We start from the raw sequence: 22,697 nt of genomic DNA, 5'->3' as shown, positions 1-22,697 counted from the left end.
GTACTTCTTCACTCAGAAGGAACTCAATATGAGGCAGAAAAGATGGCTTGAACTAATCAAGGATTATGATTTGACCATCAATTATACTCCAGGAAAGGCTAATGTTGTAGCAGATGCCTTAAGTAGGAAGAGCACTGGAGGAGTGGAACAAGAGTTATCACCGGAGTTGAGGAAGGAAATAAGCCAAGCCCAAATACAACTTTGGGAGAAAGAAGCTCATGAAGGACTATTGGCTTTACAAGTGGCTGATGAGCTAAATGTTAACTTAAAGAATGAGATAATGATGGGTCAATTGGACGATCCATTCATCGTGGAGGAGATGAGAAGGATTGATGAGGGAAGACCATCAGAATTTCACCGAGGAGGGTCTGGATCATTATGGTTCCAGAAAAGGATTTGCGTTCCGGATATTGCTGAGATCAAGGAAGTGATACTCCGGGAAGCACATCAAACACCATACTCTATACATCCGGGAAGTACAAAGATGTACATGGATCTTAAGGAGTTATTCTGGTGGAATAATATGAAGAGAGAGATAGCACAATACGTGGCAGAATGTCATACCTGCCAAAGAGTGAAGGCTGAACATCAAAGTCCGGCAGGAAAGTTACAACCTTTACCAATCCCAGAATGGAAATGGGATGAAATAGGAATGGATTTCATCACCGGACTACCCATGACAAATAAAAAGAAGGATATGATATGGGTAATCGTGGACCGGTTGACGAAAAGTGCACACTTCTTAGCAGTAAATCAGCATGATAAAGGAGAGAAACTCATCGATCTTTACATCAAAGAGATCGTGAGTAAGCATGGAGTGCCCAAGAAGATCGTGTCAGATCGAGGATCAGTGTTCACATCAGCATTTTGGAAGCAACTACATGAAGCTTTAGGATCCAAACTAGACTACAGCACTGCCTATCATCCTCAGACAGGTGGACAAACAGAGAGAACAAACCAGATATTAGAGGATATGCTTAGGGCTTGTGCCCTAGACTTCAGAGGATCATGGGAGGAGCACTTACCACTAGCAGAGTTTTCATACAATAATAGCTATCAAAGCAGCATCAAGATGGCACCATTTGAAGCTCTGTAAGGAAGGAAGTGTAGATCACCAATATGTTGGTATGAGGCAGGATCAAGCAAGGAGTTCAATCCTGATTATGTCAAGGAGAAGCAACAAATCATTGACATTATAAGAGATAGGCTGAAGATGGCTCAAAGTTGACAAAAGAGTTATGCCGACCAAAAGAGAAGGACATGGGAACCACAAGTTGGAGACATGGTATATCTTAAGGTAAGTCCGATGAAAGGTCTTCAGAGATTTGGAGTAAAGGGGAAGTTAAGCCCTAGATACATTGGACCTTTCAAGATTTTGAGTCAGAACCGAGGGTTAGCCTTTGAATTGGAACTACCGGGAAGGTTAGCTCAAGTTCACAACGTATTCCATGTGTCACAACTTAGGAAATGCTTAAAGACCCCAGATGAGCTAGTATCACATGATGAGCTCGAGTTACAACCAGATTTGACATACATCGAGAAGCCAGCAAAGATTCTCGAGGAGAACTAGAAACAACTCAGGAATCGAGCTATTAAGTATTGCAAGATACAATGGAAGCATCACCCCGAGAGGGAAGCCACCTGGGAAAAGGAAGAAGACCTGAGGAAAACATACCCCGAACTCTTCAGGTATTACAACCACAACTTCGGGACGAAGTTTTCTTTAAGGACGAAAAGCTGTAATGTCCCAGGTTTAGAGACGATCGAGGGGTAGATTTTAGAAAGGGATGTGCATTGCATCGTAAATTCTAGGAAAATTTCGCGCTTTTAAAACAAAACTGCATCGAAGGGGGACAAGTTTCTCTCTCGACACCTTACAGGGTTAGGGTTTCGAGAGTGCGACAAACTTGCTTCTCATTCAACTAAGTTAGGGTTTTGAGAAGAGAGGAGAGATTTGCATCACAACTTAAGTTGCATGATTGAATTCAAACTTAAGTTGCATGATTGAATTTAAAACCAAGTTGCATTTGAAATTCAAACTCAAATATTAAATGAATATCTCCTAATTCAAATATGAGGTAATTCATTAAGTAATTATAAATAATAGAAAATCTAAATAATACAAACATAAAGTAAAGCTCATTAGAGAAAAATTGAGCTTTATTGATAAACACACAAGATACATTGTCTTTACAATATTCACAATTGAAATATAAGAATATTACAACACATTACAAGAATTGGCAAAATGGAAAAAGAAAAGAAAAGAAAAGTACAATGTATTGATCTATCCTAAAACTACAAGCTAGTCTTCATAAGATGCTTGAGCCTGATGATCTTCATCTTCACTTGATCATCACCTTGGTTCCCTGCACACAACAAAGCAAAGCACCAATTATGCCAAGTGGCATTGCCACTTGGCAGGTTAGGAAAGAAATGGTTAATTGAGTAGATATGATCAAGCTCTGCCGAGCTGATCATCTCACAGCCAAGTACCAAGCCAGGTACCAAGCACCTGGTACACACACACACACTAGCTGCTCACACAGCTAGTGTGCATGCCCAACAGCAAGTCACCACAGGGTGCATGCAGCACAGCACACACACATCAGCCAGTGAGTCACCAAGGGTTGCCAGGCCAAGCTGTCGACCAGGAGAGCAAAGAAAGGGTGGTATAAAAGCCTCCACAGTAAACCCTAAGCCAAATCCATCGATAGGCTTCACTGGGTAAGTCCACCAGAAACCAAGAACACAAGAACAAGAAGAACAGCACTGCTGTTCAACCTTCTCACACCATCACAGCACCAAATCAAGCACCACAGGCTTGCAAGGAGGAGCAGGGCAAGCATAAGCTCAACACTAAAGAAATCCTCTACACCAACAAACAATCTAGGAGCTGGAGTGAGGTATAAACCAAATCAACCTGAGCAAAACCAAGTTTTGCTCATAAATAAGCATACAATGCATCACAGGAGCACAGAAGGGTAGAATACCCTGTTTGTGTCATCATCTGGCTACACAGCCATTTGGTGCAAGCAAATATGGGTGAGGCCAACAGGAGATCATCCAAAGGGAACATCAGTTATGCAAATCAGTGCACAACTAAAGAAATCCAGCATAGAATGAAATCACAGCTAGCCTAGCACTACACACTTAGCACCTACAGCTAGCTAGGCCATCAGACTATAGACAATTTCTTGTCTATATGAATTCTCAGCATCAAAAGCCACTGGAAGTCCTGTATTGGATCAAGCCAGTGAGCAATTATCCAAATCCAGTAAGCAAACATCAACCATAGCAAGCCAGAGAGAGGGGGAGCTACCATGACAGCATCACAGTGCTGCCAGGGCCACCTCAACCCAAAGCCAACACATGAAACCACCATATCATCATCCATTTGGATTCAGTAGAGGGCTAGGGTACCAACCAGTGGTTGTCATCCAACTAGCCCTACCAAATTAAATTGTAATGATCATCACTGATTACCAGTTCACATCATTAATCCATTTATTAAAGCAAGATAAACAGATAAATGAAACAGACAAGCATTTGATGCACAGAGCCTTGCAGATGATCCAATGGATCATTGCAAGCAGCCACTGATGCTTGGGCAAGCACCAACACACACAGGCTAAGCCTGTATGAAGCACACACAGCACTGGTTGAGCACCAGTTAGTCACAGAGAGGAGCACACCAATTTCTCACAAGCAACTGTTGATCAAATGATCATCAGAGCACCACTAGCTCTTGCTACAGATTGCCATAGCCAAACACAGTAACAGGAATTAACCAGCTACTGAAGAATTACACCAAGTCATAACTGAATAAACAGATACTGAATTAATAACCATATGATTGTATCCAGAAGCACATCAAAGGCTTGATGAACCACTGGATCATGATAAACAAGTAAAGCATTTAGCACTTATCACTGAATCATACTGTTAAGCCAATAGCAATGCTCAGATGAGCATGCTCATGAATTTGAGCTCAAGAAACAGCACACTATTGCACTAGCACTTGCAAATTTGCAAGAAATACACACTGTAATCAAGCCAGGGCAGTATCCATGAATACACTTGAGTATCTGGCAAGCATAGTAACAAGAACAGAGGCACAGAGATGGAATTAAGCAAGAAATGCAAGCATAGCAATCAATTAGACTAGGAATTCTTGCACAGGATAAAGGATAGCATGGCAGGGCTGCACACAGCAGTAACAGAAGCACTGGCATAGCCATGGCAACAATGGCCAAGGCCAGTGGAGCAGAGCAGCATGAACAGCAAAGCAGCAGCAGCACAAACAGCACAGTAGCAGCACAGTAGTATGTGCGCTTGCACAGCTAGCTAGGCACGGCAGCAGAGCATGGGCACGGCAGGCCTCTCCACGAGGAGGAGAAGCCGTGGCCAGAGCTAGTGGAGGAGGAAGAAGAACAGGCACAGGAGAGAGAGAAGGGTGGCGCACGTACCCGGAGCGAGCAGACATCAGACGCAGCCATGGCGGCCACGGCGGCGCACGCCGAGTGCACGGCAGCACCTGGCCTGGCCAGGCCATGCTCCGACAAGCGCCGCAGCGCCCCGCACCACGGCAGTGAAGCCCACGGCGGCGCCATCATGCCAGGAGCGCTGGGAGCAGCGGGATCGTGTGGATCCCGTAACCCTAGCCACGCGAAGGTGGTCGTGGATGAGCGGGAGCAGCGCTTGCTCCAGATTGACGCGGAGGGAAAGGATCGCCGTCACGTGGCGGTTCGATTGCACCCCATGGCGAGGACCATGGCGGCCGGAGTCCGCCGGAAACGGCCGGCGACGGCGAGGGCGACGCAGGTCGCCAGAGAGATAGGGGATTAGGGTTCGTCGAGGCGGCGCGGGGGAGGCAAAGTGTGAGCGACCGCTCGGGTCGGTTGGACCCGAGCTGGTCTAACCCAACCCGCTGGGCCACACTGACATGTGGGCCCAGGGGCAAATGTGCCATTTCACAATTCTTTAAAATTGCTGAAACTTTGAAAATACATAATAAATGTTTAATAGCTCTAAAAAAATAATTAAAAATATGAAAACCACTCAGTATAAAAAAACTCTATCATAATAAAATATGAAATAGAATTTTTCAAGTTAAACAAGAATAAGTTCAAATTTGATGATATAAGTAATCATTTAAATCACACATTCTATTTTCAATAATGAAAATTAGTCCATAAATTCTTTTGGACTTTAAAAACACCTTGACAACATTTCAAGGTTGTATTTTGCTCTAAATAGAGTATCCCTAAGTTATTCTTAGTATTAACCTCTCACATGAAATAATAAAGACATCGGAAGGGGGAACAAACTCTAAAACAGGAATCATGCATAAATGCTTCTTTAACCATTGCCCTTATCGGACAATGATGCTATTTTTCAGCAACAGAGGACAAGGGTCAGTCCACACCATCCAACTACAACACTTTGCAGTGTTCAGGAAAGTTCATCACTTGCTCATGTCATTCGAGTATTTTTATCAAATTACTTGCAAAGTACTATGTTTATCACTATTGCATAAAAAGCAAAACCACTATTTTCATAACTATGAATATGACTAAGTGGTGGGCAATGGAACCATGGATTGTGTTGATATGGTGGAGGTTCCATTGCAAGGGTTTATATCCATCTAGGATTAAACAACAAATGTCGTCCAGTGATTCTTGTGCCGTAAAACCCGTGTTAACCATAAGATCTGGAGTGGGACGGAATAGTCAATCGTATTTCCACCTCTTGTACATCAACGGATGCGCTTACCGTAGCAGTTGTATCTTGCGAGAACAACCGGAGGGTGGGTATCCCATTCTAATTCCCCACGGTAATGCGGTCTATGATGGGTTGCAGCTACCGGCGAAGGAGTTTATGGTAGAGCCCAGAACTGTTGTCGCGGTCGGGGTCCATTCTTAAGTGGTGTAAGTGGACCGGCGAGGACCCAGGGTCAGGGTTTGCAACAAAGGGTGGGTGTGCGAGGTAGCGGAGGAATATGATTGGCTATGACCTTATACCGGGCCTCACACCGAAGGAAGTGTGGACGGGAAAGCTGCCCGGTTGGCACCAAGGTTAAGATCTCTTATGGGTAAAGCAACACACCTCTGCAGAGTGTAACGAATCGTGACCTGTCACTCCCTGTTCCGGGATATGGAACTGTGAACGCTGCCGGAAAGGAGCTCCATGAAGTTCTAGTAAACCCGTGAAGGCTGACGGACATAGTTCTTTGGAATAAAAGCAACCTCTTGAAGAAATGTTTATCAAAACTTTCATTGGTATTAGACTTTCTGGTCTAATATCGTAGCTAGTGCATTAAACACCTCTTTTCTATAATGAACTTGTGGAGTACGCTCGTACTCATACCACTCTTAAATCCCCTGCTTATATTGTTTGAACCATCTGGAGGAGGACAACGACAACTCTGACGGAGCCGACATCATCGGCTATGAAGAACCAGATCTCTCTGGAGGTGTCGAAGGTGTAGACTACCTCATAGTCTACGGAACCGGGGAGGGTTCCGGAGGAGAGCAAGCTTAGACCGATAAGTAGTAGTATCCGAGCAGTACGAACTCTTAGTACTTTACTGCTCGGGGGAATAAATGTATAACTTAGTAAGACTTCTATATTGTAAGCTAAGATGGGTTCGCCTCGAACCCAGGAGTATCCCTCTTAGGACCCAAGAGGAGCTCCGAGATGATACATACATTATGCTTGTAATAATAAATGAATGAGTTATGGACCTGCTATGTTCTGTTGTACTACTCTGAGGGATGTAATATTTGCGGAATGGTACTTCGTGAATGTTATATCAACGACTGGCATACTACAACATGCAGTGGTATGCAGGGTCACCACAGGCAGGGTGCCGGAGGTGATCTTCAGAATCCCCCGAGATGGGATTGACGGCGGCGACGTCTCTGGAACTTTTCTCGTATCGTGGCTCTCTGTACTAGGGTTTTCGCGACACAGGGAATATATAGGCGAAGGGGCAGAGTCGGGGGACGCCCGAGGGGCCCACCCCATATGGCGGCGCGGCCAGGGGTGGGGCCGCGCCCCCCTATGGTGTGGCCGCCTCGTGGCCCCTCTTCGTCTCCTCTTCGGTGTTCTGGAAGACTCCGTGGAAAATACGACCGTGGGCTTTTGTTTCGTCCAATTCCGAGAATATTTCCTGTGTAGGATTTCTGAAACCAAAAACAGCAGAAAACAGGAACTGGCGCTTTGGAATGTTGTTAATAGGTTAGTGCCGGAAAATGCATAAAAATGATATAAAGTGTATATAAAACATGTGAGTATTGTCATAAAACTAGCATGGAACATAAGAAATTATAGATACGTTTGAGACGTATCACGCACCTACCACGGTGCGCCACAAAAATAGCTTATTTGCGTGGCGCACTACAAGACGATGCTCCACACAAATAAGGTGGGGGCCACATCCCGCCACCACCAATAATTGGTGTCGTTATTTATGTGGCGCGTAGGAGTGGGTGCGCCACAGAAATAAGTGTTTCTATGGCGCACTGGTTCTGGTGCGCCACATAAATAAGTATTTTTGTGGCGCACTGGTGCTGGTGCGCCACAGAAATAACGCCTTTTATATCATGTCGTACCCCCTCCCTCGCTCGTACCCCCTCTCTCCCCTTTCCCTACCACCGCGCGCCACCGTGTTCCATGGTGAGCGCTGCCGTCGCCATCGCCATCACCGTCGCCACCGCCTTCCTCCACGAGGGCCGCATGCCGCCACGCTCCACCCATCCCCACCACCAGCAGCACAAGCCGCTACGGCGTGGAGGAGGAGGGGCCGCCGCATCAAGGAGGACGGGTCTGCGCCGCGTCAAGGAGGAGGAGTCACCGCGTCCTCCTCCTCCTCCTCCACCCCTACCATCGTCGTCAACCTCCTCCTCCACCCCTGTCGTCGGTGAGCACTCTCCCCTCCCCTCCCTCTTCCTCTCCCGCATGAGCACAAAGTGCTCGACGAAATGCTACAGATAGATGCATGCTCTGCTGCGTCCTCCTCCTCCACCCTGCTGTCATTGCTTGCTGTCATTGCTGCTGCAGCTAGATGCATGCTCTTGCAGCTTCTCACCATTCCTGGTGAACTACTGTTTCTATTGCTTGTGTGTGCTGCAGCTGTCATTGCTTGTTGTTCCTATGCTATTGCTGCTGCAGCTGTCATTGCTTGCTGTCCTATGCTTGTGTGTGCTGCAGCTGTCATTGCTTGCTATCCTATGCTATTGCTGTTGCAGCTGTCATTGCTTGATGTCCTATGCTATTGCTATGTCTATGTAGCTTCTCACCATGTATTGGTGACCGCTCATACTTGTAAAAGCATGCTGGAGGGTTTTTGTGATGTGCCTGATGCTTCCGCTACATCCTGGTATGATTGTTGTTGCCTAATTCCATAGCTTCGATGGAAGCCAACTAGTGTTGGCTACCCCAGCTTTGTTTTGAACTCAACTGAGTAATGATAAATTTCTATTTCTTGTTGTCTTGGATGAATTTATGGTTGATGGCACAAATATTAATCTCTTGTGCATCCTACCTGGCCTCACTGACGCCTTCCCTAAATGTTAATATTTGTTTCGACCAATAATGTATGAGGCCCTTGTCATTCCATTTGCTTTGGTATTTTGGAAATGCCGATGATTAAAATGCTTGGTCACCGTACACTCGGTGGTGACGTAAGTGAGTCTGGTAAGATAGCACAAATATCAATCTCTTGTGCATCGGACTTGGTCTCACTTACGCCATCCCTGAATGTTAATATTTGTGTTGACCAACAATGTATGAGGCATTTATTCCATTTCTCTTGTGCATCAAACTTGTTGGTCTCACATGGTCTCACTTTCTTCCATTTTAATCATAGTAGGAACCGGATGAAGATCCCGATGCAAGCGAGCCTGGTGGTAGAGAGGAGGGAGCAAAGGAGGAACCGAATGAAGACCACTTTGTATCTCGAAATTGTGAAATTTGTATGAATTAAGAGTTGTATGTAAAACATTTGACACTTGCCACTATATATGTATCTCGATCGGACTCTAAGTAATGTGATGATGATGTCTATATTATATCTGTGCAATGAACATGCTATTTATATTATACCTGCATATTTTTGTACGTTGTTGTATATAACCTCTATGTTGTTGTATACAACCTGTATGTGTATAGCAGGCAGTACAAAATCGTGTATAATACGAGCAAATTCTGTGGCGCACTAAAAATCAATTCTGTGGCGCACCATTTTCTGTGGCGCAACTAAGACCTCGTGCGCCACAGAAACCTTAATTTTGTGGCGCATGTGCTGGTGCGCCACAGAAATCTTATTTTTGTGGCGAAATTTCTGTGGCGCACCACCAATGCGCCACAGAATGTGGTTTTTGGTGCACCACTGATGAGGCTTTCCCTACTAGTGTGAATGCCTGTGTACCAACCATTGTAACGACGGTAACCATTGATCTCGCTAACTGAAGCCACCCACGTAGATCTCCGATGTAGTAGATGTGTTGCAAACAATAATGGGATGATCACCTCTTGAACAAGACTATTTGGAAGGCGTGGGTCTCGAAGATCAATTTTTTTTATGTGGCCTGCAGATCAAAATTGAATTTGGATGGCCGACCGCTTGGCAAAACGCGGATGGCCAAACTGTGGCTTATGTCCCCTTTGTAAATAATGCTTGGAGACCGTCGACCACCTCTTCGTTCATTGACATTTCGCTACACACATTTGGAGCTCCGTCAAGGAGTGGTTGGGAATTACCAAGGGCATCCAACATGATTGGACGAACTTCACCATGCCCGAATGGTGGTAGATCATGGCGGGTGGATTCACTCAAAACCACAAGGCCATGTCTTCTCTCACCCTTCTTGTCACTTGGGAGGTGTGGAATGAACGAAATGATAGAGTCTTTCGTAACGAGAGTGCGATGTCGAATATAGTCCTCAATTTTTTTCGATAAAGGGAATATATTAATATCGAAAGATACCAATTACATCCAGCCTCTGCAACAACGCAACACCCTAATGGCAGTACGGATGCACACAACAAAAAAAGATAAAAGAAAACTAAGAAAGAAAAGTTCCGCTATAATATCATAGGCCTAGCAACAGTAATACATCCATCTCCTAGACAACACCTGAAATATAGACTCTCCAAAAGTGACGCCTCCAAGAAGGGAACAGTGCACCACCGCCGTCGTCACCCGATCAAAGATCTTAGGTTTTGACCCTGAAGATAATCCCCGCTCTCAAAACAATGCCTCCAACAAGGTCATTGTCAGGCACAACCAGTTAAGGCCAGACCTTGGATTTTCATCCTGAAAGGTAGGACTCTGAAATTCACATGTGCTGCCACCTCCACTTTCATACCACTGCTACGAATTCCGGAACACCAAGCAAGTTCCTCAACATCGTGGAGACTTGAACCTTCTTTAACTAATCCCCCAATCTCGCCTTCATGAAATTCTCTGCTTCCGACTTCACCATGGACCAAAAGTATCTTGATGTCAACACAGAACAGAGCTTCGCGTCGCACCCTCCGGAACCAAACGGTCGAAATAAAAGCATGGGTGCGTGCGACCGAGTACCACCCGATCATATGAACTCTAGGCAAAAGATGCACTATTCCATTCGTTGTTGGAGTCGTTCGAAACTCATCACTCCGGCTAGATGAAAAAAGATCGGCATCCGGAACGTCTTCATCTTCGCGAAATAAAAACCCTAGGACCACCACCATGAAAGCCGGAACGGACGGCCCCCACGCCGCCGCCATGGCTGGGATCCGTGGTCCATCTTCCTCCTCCAACCCAGCCGGTGGAGGTCAGCATCGATCCCTCTGCCGCCCTTTCCCCGCTGAGTTCTGTCACACCACCACGCCTCCCGCCATGATCTAGGTGAAGTAGCTGAAGACCACCACCACCAGACCGGTCGTCCACAGTTGCCGCCCCTGGAAGACCCCGCCTCCGCGTGAAGGGGAGTCCATGGACGCACCACCACCGCCCCTGCCTTTAGCAGCCGGACGCGGCCACCACCGCCGACCCCGATGGCGGCAGCAGCCAGGAGTAGGAAGATGGGCCACCTCTTCTTGTGTTCGGGTCGTCGCCCTAAGCCGCCTCGCGCGAGGCGTCCCGCGGCGAAGGTGGGAAGGGAGGAGAGGGAATGGGAGGGGCGGTGGTGGAGGGTGGAGGGGCGGCGACGGGGCTGGGAGGGTGGAGGGTGGCGGCTAGGTCAGGGAGGGGTGGTGGCTAGGTCATGGATCAGTTTTCAAATATTGTCCTCGATAGGGTTAGGAAAGAGGTGGGACTTTAGGTGCTAGCGAGCGCCAAAGGATTGGGTGAACTCATGCCGAGAGAGTAATCCCTCATATTTTTATTTTCCACATGTTCTATCATGTAAAAACTTCTCAATCAATAGATTGGGGTAAAAGAATTGGGGCAAGGCTTCCCCATTTCAAAAAAAATGGAATGATCGATAGTACTGCTAAGAAAATCTTCAGCTTGAAAAATCTGTTGTGACAGGTGAAAAGCTGGGCGAAATGAAAACGTTGCGTCTATTTACATCTGTGATGATGTCCTATTTACTTTTTTTATATCCACCTTCATTTGGATTCGACATCTGAAACACATCCACCCGAAGATCTTGATCTGCGTAGGCACATATTTGATAATTATTTCAACACTTGCAAACATTTTAAATATTGTTGTATTGTGATCCAAATTCATATACTAAAGGGAGGCTAACTTCTGACGAGCGGAGTGAGGCCCGTCGCCGGGTATGGTACGGATCGTTGGCACCGCCTATATATACATCTTGTAAGCCGCCGGCTAGGGTTCATCAGATTATAAGATAACCCACGGCGTTTGTAAACACCTCCCGATATAGTGAAGTTTTGCTGGCCGGCGCCCGTGGTTTTTTCCCCTTCTGTGTTGGAAGGGGTTTTCCACGTTAAATCTTGTGTCCCCTGCGTGTGTTCTTGTTTCGTTCTTCATTATTTGCTTTTCGCTTTTATAACAAGTGGTATCAAAGCCCGTGTTTCAATCTAGGGTTTTGCGACATATCTTCCTTGAAGTTCGATCTACCGCAGCTGGATTATACCACGAGATTTTCTCTGTGGCAAGTGAAGATGAGGGCGATACTTACCCAATCTTCTGATCTGGATGAAGCTCTTGATGGTTTTGGCAAGAAAGATGCCAAGACCTGGACCGACGATGAAAAGAGGAAAGACCGTAAGGCTTTTTCATTAATTCAGCTTCATCTATCCAACAATATCTTGCAGGAAGTGCTGGCTGAGAAATCCGCAGCGGCGCTGTGGTTGAAACTGGAATCGATCTGCATGTCCAAAGATCTAACCAGTAAGATGCACGTGAAGATGAAGTTTTTTTCGCACAAGCTGCAAGAAGGTGCGTCAATGATGAATCACCTATCGATCTTTAAAGAGATCGTTTCTGATTTACTATCCATGGAGGTAAAGTATGATGATGAGGATCTCGCTCTTATACTGTTAGTCTCGTTGCCTAATTCCTTTGCGAATTTTCGAGACACCTTGTTATACAGTTATGATGAACTAACCCTTGCCGAAGTTTATGAGGCCTTCCAGTAGAGGGAAAAGATGAAATCTATGGTGCAGGCAGAGGGTTCGTCATCTAAGGCAGAAGCACCGCAGGTCCGAGGCAGGACCGAGAACAGAAACAACAACTACAACAACTACAATAGAGATAAGAGCAAGACTGACAGAGGTCGCTCAAAGTCCATGGGACGAGATGGTAAGTTCTGCAAATATTGTAAAAAAAAACTAGCCACAATATTGATGATTGCTGGAAGTTGCAGAACAAAGAGAAAAGAAACGGTACTTACCAACCGAAAAACAAATCCGAGGGTGATGGTAAGGTTGTTGTTGTTTCCAGTGATAATTTTGATGGCGATTGCCTAGTTGTGTTTGCTCGTTGTGTTTCTGGTAATGATGAGTGGATCCTTGATTCTGCATGTTCATTTCATATTTGCTGTAACAAAGACTGGTTCGGTTCTTATGAGTTTGTGCAGAGTGGAGATGTTGTGCGTATGGGAGATAACAACCCACGTGAGATCGTGGGAATTGGTTCCGTTTAGATCAAGATGCATGATGGCATGACACGCACTCTGACAGATGTGAGACACATACCTGGCATGGCCAGAAATCTGATCTCTCTCAGTACCCTTGATGTTGACGGGTACAAACACTCCGGTTCTCACGGAGTTCTGAAGGTATGAAAAGGTTCTCTCATTCACATGATTGGTGATATGAATTTTGCAAAGTTATATGTTCTTAGAGGTAGCACTTTGTCTGGTATTGCTGCTGCTGTTATTCCTGATGAACCTGGTAAAACTAATATGTGGCATATGCGTCTTGGACATATGAGTGAACATGGCATGGCAGAATTGCACAGGAGAGACCTGCTAGATGGTTGCAACTTGAGTAAGTTTGAGTTCTGTGAGCACTGCATTTTTGGTAAGCATAAAAGAGTTAAATTCAATGCTTCCGTTCATACCACTAAAGGGATACTAGATTATGTGCATGCTGATGTGTGGGGACCTTCCCGCAAGACTTCTCTTGGTGGTGCAAATTCCATGCTTACTATCATAGATGATTACTCCAGAAAAGTGTGGCCTTTCTTTCTGAAACATAAATCTGATGTGTTTGATGCTTTTAGAAAGTGGAAAGTTATGGTAGAGAAGCAAACAGAAAAAAAAAAGTTAAATTGCTTCGTACTGACAATGGCATGGAGTTTTGTTCTACTGTTTTCAATGATTATTGCAGCGACGAAGGCATTGTCAGGCACCACACCATCCCATATACTCCTCAGCAGAATGGTGTGGCGGAGAGGATGAACAGAACCATCATCTCCAAGGCTCGCTGCATGTTGTCCAATGCTGGTATACATAGACGTTTCTGGGCTGAAGCAGCCTCCACCGCTTGTTACTTGATAAACAGGTCACCTTGTATTCCGCTTGATAAGAAAACTCCTATTGAGGTATGGTCTGGTTCACCTGCTGATTATTCACAGTTGAGAGTTTTCGGTTGCACTGCCTATGCTCATGTTGATAATGGAAAGCTAGAGCCTAGGGCTGTTAAGTGTGTGTTTCTTGGTTATGGTTCAGGAATTAAGGCCTACAAGTTATGGAATCCTGAGACTAAGAAAGTTTTGCATAGCAGGAATGTAGTCTTTAATGAGGCTGTCATGTTTTATAAGAGTTCATCTACAGATGTTACTGATGCTGTTGATTTTTCTGATAGTTCTGATGATGAGCAACAGAGGATCAGCGTGCAGGTGGAGCACGTGGAAGAGAAAGAAATGAAATTGCTGAAAATGATAATATTGTTGTTCAGCACTCACCACCTATTTTGCAGCAAACAAATAGTTCAATTGCTGCTGATAGACTGAGGCGTAACAAAGGTCCATGTCCTCGTTTAATTGAAGAGTGTAATCTTGTTCACCATGCTTTGAGTTGTGCTGAACAGGTGGAGCAGGATACTGAACCTGCTACATATACTGAGGTTGTTGCATCCGTTGACCGCATGAAGTGGATTTCTGCTATGCAAGAGGAGATGCAGTCACTTGACAAGAATGGCACATGGGATGTTGTGTCCTTTCCTAAACAAAAGAAGGCTGTCCGCTATAAGTGGATATTTAAAAGAAAGGAAGGTTTGTCTCCTAATGAGCCTCCAAGGTTTAAGGCAAGGTTAGTAGCAAAATGTTTCAGCCAAATTCCAGGTATTGATTATAATGATGTATTCTCTCCGGTTGTGAAGCATAGTTCCATTCGCGCATTCTTTGGTATTGTGGCTATGCATGATCTTGAGCTTGAGCAGCTAGATGTAAAGACTGCTTTTCTGCATGGTGAGCTTGAGGAGGAGATATACATGGACCAACCTGAAGGTTTTGTTGTGCCTGGTAAGGAGGATCTTGTTTGCAAGTTGAAGAGGTCCCTTTATGGTCTGAAACAGTCTCCAAGACAATGGTATAAAAGGTTTGATTCATTTATGCTTGCACATGAGTTTAAGAGATCTAAGTATGATAGTTGTGTTTATATCAAGTTTGTTAATGGATCGCCAATATACTTTCTATTATATGTTGATGATATGTTGATTGCTGCCAAGAGCAAGAAAGAGATCACTACTTTAAAGTCACAGTTAAGTAGTGAGTTTGAGATGAAGGATCTTGGTGCTGCTAAGAAAATACTAGGTATGGAAATTACAAGAGACAGAAAATCTAGTGTGTTATTTCTTAGTCAGCAAAATTACATTCAGAAAGTTCTTCATCGTTTTAATATGCATGATGCAAAGTCGGTTAGTACACCAATTGCTTCTCACTTCAAATTGTCAGCATTGCAATGTCCTAGTACTGATGAAGATATTGAGTACATGTCTCGAGTTCCATATTCTAGTGCTGTTGGTTCCTTGATGTATGCCATGGTTTGTTCTCATCCTAATTTATCATATGCTATGAGTTTGGTCAGTCGATACCTTGCTGATCCTGGTAAAGAACATTGGAAAGCTGATCAGTGGTTTTTCAGGTACCTTCGTGGCACATCCAAAGCTTGCTTAAAGTTTGGCAAGACCGGTGAGGAACTCGTAGGCTACGTGGATTCAGATTTTGCTGCCGATTTGGATAAGAGAAGATCCCTCACAGGTTATGTGTTCACTGTTGGTGGATGTGCTGTGAGTTGGAAGGCAACGTTACAATCTGTTGTTGCCCAATCTACGACCGAAGCAGAATATATAGCAATTAATGAAGCTGGCAAAGAGTCTGTTTGGTTGAAAGGTTTGTATGCTGAGCTTTGTGGAGATGATTCTTGCATTAACTTGTTTTCTGACAGTCAAAGTGCAATATACCTTACTAAAGATCAAATGTTCCATGAGAGGACAAAGCACATTGATATCAAGTACCATTATATTCGCGACATTGTTGCTCAAGGTAAACTGAAGGTATGCAAGATAAGTACTCATGATAATCCTGCTGATATGATGACAAAGCCAGTTCCTGTTTCCAAGTTTGAGCTTTGCTCGAGCTTGGTTGGTATAACTGTTTAGCCTAAGTGGCTGTTGGCGCCAGCAAGTGTTTTTCCTTTGATGTTCTGGAGATTGTTGAAGTTCATGCTACAAGATGAAATTTGTCTCAAGGTGGAGTTTGTTGTATTGTGATCCAAATTCATATACTAAAGGGAGGCTAACTTCTGACGAGCGGAGTGAGGCCCGTCGCCGGAGGCTTGGGCCGATCCTTGGCACCGCCTATATATACATCTTGTAAGCCACCGGCTAGGGTTCATCAGATTATAAGATAACCCACGGCGTTTGTAAACACCTCCCGGTATAGTGAAGTTTTGTTGGCTGGCGCCCGTGGTTTTTTCCCCTTCTGTGTTGGAAGGGGTTTTTCACGTTAAATCTTGTGTCCCTGCGTGTGTTCTTGTTTCGTTCTTCGTTATTTGCTTGTCGCTTTTATAACAAATATAAGCTTGAAATTTGAGTAGGTGTGCTTCGTCAAGTCACTGTGCAAGGCTCTCACCGCTTGGCTCCAGCGGAAAATCGGGGTGATCATCGACGTCGACTAAACTAACTTCCTCACCGGCCGGAACATCTCCGAGAACTTCATCTACGCTCGACTTTGCCAAAGCCTTCAACTCCATCAGCTGGGCCAGGCTTTGTGTGGTGATGCTCGCCCGCGGGTTCTCCACCCCTTTGGTGTGTCTGGCTAGACTCTATATTTACCTCCTCCCGCTCCGCCATCCTCCTTAACGGCGTCCCTGGCAAGTGCATCCGTTGTGTGTGTGGTCTCACGCAAGGTGATCCGATGTCGCCCTACCTCTTCCTTATACATATGTGTAAGAAAAAATTACACATGTATTGCTAATTATAAACTGCAAAATTATGCAACTTGACCTTTTTTTTTGCAAAATTATGCAACTTGACCATTAACATATGTGAAAGTTCATTATAACAACCGTGAAATACTTTGAAACCTTGTGAGCGTAAGTCAAATTATTGGAACATTACCTTCCAGTACGCTGTATATATTTTAAAGTTCACCGAAATGTGCTAGAAGATCTTTTTTTTTTGCGAGAAAAGTAGGAACTTTATTGATCAGGTGGGGTTACAAGGCGATCATGATCAAGCAACTGAAGAACAGCTTCAGGTCCCGACCCTAACCAGATAGCATTACGGCGTTCTGCCCTTGCAGAGTTTGCTAGGACATGACTAACCCTAACCTGTGATCGTTCCACTTTAACAAACTTACAAAGTCGATCTTGATTAACTAGAGCTCTAAGCTCATCTACCCAAAACAAAAGAGAAGATCTATCTTGTCTAGAAGATCTTTAAAGTACAGTGGAGCATTTTGCAATTTGACAATTCATTGAGGTAGACGGGAAATAATGCCAACAGTCTGTGATGTGACACTATATAGTTCTGAAGGCATCTGGGTGGTTCCAGATTCTCGAAAATGGACTTCTCCTTCCCATTTACCTCTGGGAATCGACCAATTTCGAGTGACCACTGGCCTGCTTCAGCGATTACCTGCTCCAATTAGCTTCGTAGGCCATCACTATTCAAGCAATTAGTTCAGTCTATTGAGGTTATTGCCCCCAAAACCAAATGATCACTGGTGGAAAAAGGGCCTTTGGTCGCGGTTGGCAACTGCCATTAGTCGCGGTTGCGCAACCGCGACCAAAGTAGCGCGACTAAAGGCCCCCCCCTTTAGTCGCGGTTCCTTACGAACCGCGACTAAAGGTCCGTCCACGTGGGCCGCAGGCGAGCGCAAGGGCGGAGGACCTTTAGTCGCGGTTCTTCTGGCCAAACGCGACTAAAGGCCTCCCGCGAGGTTTAGGGTTTAGCCCCCCTCCCTAAATCTGGTTTCTTTTTAATTTGTATTGTTTTATTTCTTTTGGGTTTTAATTTTGAAGGAGTTTCACATATTCTACGGTACTACATACATGCATATGAATGTACAATTTCAAACAAATTTGAAATTAGAACCAAAAAGAATTCAAGAGGAATATACAATATATATTCAATATCGGATGACCATATACAATATATATTCAATATCGGATGACCATATACAATTTTGAACAAGTTTCCATCCATAATTTAGTGCATATAAAGATCTACGTCATCGTAATGGTGTTCTCCTCTAGGATCGATGACTTCCCTCGCCAACCATCCAGCTAGTTCCTCTTGAAGTGGTCGGAAGCGAGCTTCTGGACTAAGCGTCTTCCGGAGATTATTCCTCATGATGTTGTTCTCACACTTCTGGTCCCGCTCATTGCAGTATCTCCGGATCCTCTCACAAACATAGTATCCACATAGATTGGTCCCCGGTGGCTGAATATCCCCAGTCGTCCGCACTGCCATTTTAAAATGTAGCTCTTTTTTGAATTCACCGACCTTGGTATCTACGAACCGTCTCCAAACCCTACGAGGCAAAGAAAATTAAATGAACAAGAGAGTTATTAATTAGTTACTTGATATTAGGAAATGATGAACGAAATAGGCCGATCGATATAGAGCACAAATGAATGAAAATAATTACTTTTGCATCATTTTTCTCATGTCGGCCCAAAGCGCCGGATCCATATTCAGAGAGTCGTGGACGAGAACTGAGGAGGTGTGAAATTGAATTACCATAAGAATCCAGTGGAACCTGCGGACACGATACATGCACAATCATGCATAACTCATCGATTAGCCACATACCATGCATGGAGTAAACAAAAGAGAATGTGCTCAAGACAGAAACACTCACCCAAAATGGTAAGGAAATAGAATATCACTTTTGAGTTTCTGTTTTCTAATAAACCGCCACAGGTCATCCTCCACGTCGGCGGGGTGGTGTTCTAACACATATGAATTAACGATTTGTGGGTCAATGAACCCAACATCATGGATGTTCCTTATTCGCATTTCCCGCTTCTTCATTCTCGCATAATAGCGTACACAACAAGATAGTTAGGACAATATATATATATATATATATATATATATATATATATATATATATATATATATATATATAGTGCGAGCAATGAACGAGATGGGGTATAAATTAATAAATCACTTACGTAACGTAGCAATCGATGATAGATTTGTCGAGGTCGCGCAGATTGAACAGCTGGAACAATTCACTCAGATGAATTTGTACATAGTAATGTTTGAAGTGATGCTCATATCTAACTTCCGCATAAATATAGTCTTTGGCGTTTTTAAGTTTTATGTAACCCTTGTACCAATTTAGCAGACCTTTCATTTGTCGAGGTAGATCATCTTCCTGCGCAGGCTCGACGAGAGGGCCATTCTTCACATATGTAAATACTACGTCCTTCATTGGCGCCTCATCAAGGCCTAACAGTGCACGAAGAGTGATACCTAAGTCGGCCGCTTGTTCTCTGGCACTCGTTACAGTCAATCCATGTGCTGCCGCAGCTGCTATGATATCGGGGGCATCCGGACCGGCGGCTTGCACTATGAGCGGGGCGATCGATTGTTTACTTTGTTCCCCGAGCTGGGCAACTTCTTTCCCCCTTTCTAATTTTTTCTCGGCCTCCTCCAAGGCTTTCTTCTCCGCCAACTCTTGGTTCCTCTTGAACGCGAGTGCTTGCCTACGAAGTTCACGTAAATAGTCGTCAGGCAGATTCTTCGCGGCTTGGGACGGTGTGTTCAAAAATGACTTAGCCCAGCTCTTTTCCTTGTCAGAAAATACTTGCTTGGGCTCGGGCTCTCTTTTCTTCTTGCAGTCTGCCTTCCATTTCTCATAATCAGCAGCCGCGTGTGCGTCGACTTCCTCGGCACTACGTTCCCAAGGCCTTGTGGGGAGAGGCTTCAGTGATGGCTCTGGTATCTTTGTGGTTCTAGGTACATAAGGGTCCGGGTTAATAACCCAGGACTGCTTCTGCTTCTTCGCCGGAGGTGGATTGGGGGGCGGTGTCTGATCACCCGCCGGACGAGGACTAGGGGGCGGTGTCTGCTTACCCGCCGGAGGTGAATTGGGGGGCGGCGTCGGCTGACGTGAAGGAGGTGTAGGTGAAGCACCACCACCGCCGCCACCGCCACCGTCACCGCCACCGCCACCGCCACCGCCACCACCACCACCGTAGGGGGGTGGACTTGTTGGCGCCTCGTCTGGAAACTTGATAAATTTCTTCTGCCATAGAATAAACTGGCGCTTGACATCTCCAAGTCTTTTCACCCCTTCAGGTGTAGCAATGTCAATGTCCAGGTCCTCAAACCCTTGGACTATCTCCTCCACCGTGACACGAGCATAGCCATCTTGAATGGGGTTGTTGTGGTGGAGTGCTCCAGGTGGTAAAGCACTGCCGATGGCTACCTTCATGGACATGTTCCCGATAGGATAATACAGATGACATGCTTTCATCTCCTTTATATCGTCCACGGGGTAGCGAGGAGGCTCCGGTGCAGTAATTTCGACCACCAGAGGCTCCGGTGCAGTAATTTCGATCGTCGGTGCACCAGCCGGTGAGGCCTCCGTGGAAGCCACGCTGCTTCTTCTCCGCTGCTGGCTTCCGAGATCCATTGGATGATCTTCATGCTGCGCCCGAGCTGCATCTCTTTCGGCTACTAGTACACTCACGGTTTTCTTCATCCCATCCATTTCCGTTACCAACTTCGCCACAACATCTGCATCCCGATCCATCTTTCTCTTACGGCTTCTGTAACCGTACGGGTCATCGTTCTGGGGGAACCCTACTTTCCACGGAATGGGCCCCATGCCTCGTACACGTCCTCCGTGTTCAGGATTCCCGAGGGCTTTTGTCAGGGCGTCGTTCTCTCTGTTGAACTTGATCCTCCCCTCTTGAGCATCCCTCATTGCCTCAATAAGCTTTTGGGTGGGTTTAATTATTTTGCCCTGATAAACACACTCCCCTGTCTCCGGGTTCAGCGATCCCCCATGCCCGTACCACCAGCTTTTGGCCCTTGGGTCCCATCCCTCCGTACCTGGACGGATTCCTCGCGCCCTCAGCTCGTTCTCCATCTTCTCCCACTTAGGCTGCCAAAAGCGATACCCTCCTGGCCCCATAATATGATTGTACTCCTTCTTGGCCGCATTCTCCTTATTTTTTTCGATATTTCAAGGAACTGCTCCGATTTCTTTTGCTTCACAAATTCTGGCCAATCATGTTGCAGTTTCTCATATTGTCCTTTGAAATCCGGAGTCTTGCCCTGCTTGACAAAGTCATGGGCTAGATTTTGCTTGTATTTCCGGAATGCGTTGGACATCTTAGAAAGAGCGAACTGTTTGACTAGCTTGCACCTCTCCTTGTTTTCCTGAATCTTGTTACCCTTCTCATCGTATTTGCGGTATTCCGGAGGTAGAACGAAATGTTCCATAAGCTTGTTGAAGCAATCTTTTTTTGTTCTCTTATCGACAAAAGTGAAACCAAGACGTGCCTTCTTTGGCTCATTCCACTCCTGGACGGTGATCAATACGTTGTCTCTAACAACGGCTCCGCATTGGCTGATAAACTTGGTGGCGTTCTTGCTGGACTCCAGCGGCATGCTGGTTTCTTCATCGACAACCTCGATGGTGCATGTTTCGTTTGGTTTCATCGTCTTGGTTGCGCCACGCTTTGACGACGTACTCGATTTTTTCGACGATCCGGCCGAGGGCTAAAATAAGAAAGAGAGTCGCGCGCGTAAGTACACACACATTTATTCAAATCAGTTAGTTTGTATCACCAGACGCTCAATATGTATATATATACCTCGGCGCCGGAGGTGGTTGCTACTTCCAATTGAAGATCGTCGTTTATCGACGTTTCTTCGGCATCATCTTGCTGACGGCGCCCTTCATCTTCACCCTCAAGGTTCAGATAAGAAGAGATATCATCTTCTTCTTGTCCGGTCGGCACATATAGAATATCGCCTTTTATGATGCCGAACATATGGTCTTCAGCGTCCGGATCATAGTTGTCCAGAATCGGGTCAGCTCTATCGTCCGCCATATGTCGATCTGAAAACATGTAGTCAAAACAAATTAATTGTGTATATGCATTATCACATCTCTTCTACATATAAACAGAGAGGGCGACGAGGGAGGCGAGAGGGGCGACGCAGTGACCGCGTGACCGAGAGACCGGTGGCGGTGGCGAAAGGGCGGTGGCGAAAGGGCGGTGGCGAAAGGGCGGTGGTGGTGCCGAGGACACATAACCCTCGCGGTGGCGGTGCCCCCTCCGTATACGCGCGGTGGTTAAGTTATTTTTGTTATTTTAAAAGTGACAAACTTTTGTTAAGTTATTTTAAAAGTGACCGAGAGACCGGTGGCGGTGGTGAAATAGCTGTGACAAAAGGAGGGGGCGAGGAAGGGGTGGGAGAGGGTGTCGCGGAAGAGGGAGGCGAGGACGAGCGCGTTGGCGTTGGCGCGTTGACGGCGTTGGCGTTGGCGCGTTGAATAGAGGCGGTAGCGTTGACGGCGTTACATTTTTATGAATAGAGGTAGCGTTGGCGCGTTGACGGCGTTGGCGACGGTACGGCGGCGTTACAATTTTAGTTCATTTTTTATTAAGTCAAAATTTTAGTTCATTTTTTATTAAGTCAATTTTTATTAAGTCAAAATTTTAGTTCATTTTTATTAAGTCAAAATTTTAGTTCTTTTTTTAAACAAAGTTTTTAATTAAGTCAAAGTTTTTAATTAAGACATAGTTTTTAAT

General features: G+C 45.3%; 1 long non-coding RNA gene across 1 annotated transcript; it reads right to left on the bottom strand.

Annotated features, from left to right (window-relative positions):
• Positions 1–18,282: 18,282 nt before the first annotated feature.
• LOC139831916 (uncharacterized) lies at positions 18,283–18,945 on the bottom strand. Its single transcript, XR_011746314.1, has 3 exons — positions 18,779–18,945; positions 18,566–18,676; positions 18,283–18,448 (listed from the first exon to the last, which is right to left on the bottom strand). It is a non-coding gene; the product is annotated as an uncharacterized lncRNA (long non-coding RNA).
• Positions 18,946–22,697: the final 3,752 nt, after the last annotated feature.

This window comes from Lolium perenne, chromosome 6, assembly GCF_019359855.2.
Source record: "Lolium perenne isolate Kyuss_39 chromosome 6, Kyuss_2.0, whole genome shotgun sequence".
NCBI classification, from domain to species: domain Eukaryota; kingdom Viridiplantae; phylum Streptophyta; class Magnoliopsida; order Poales; family Poaceae; genus Lolium; species Lolium perenne.
This window is presented reverse-complemented; position numbering and strand designations above follow the sequence as displayed.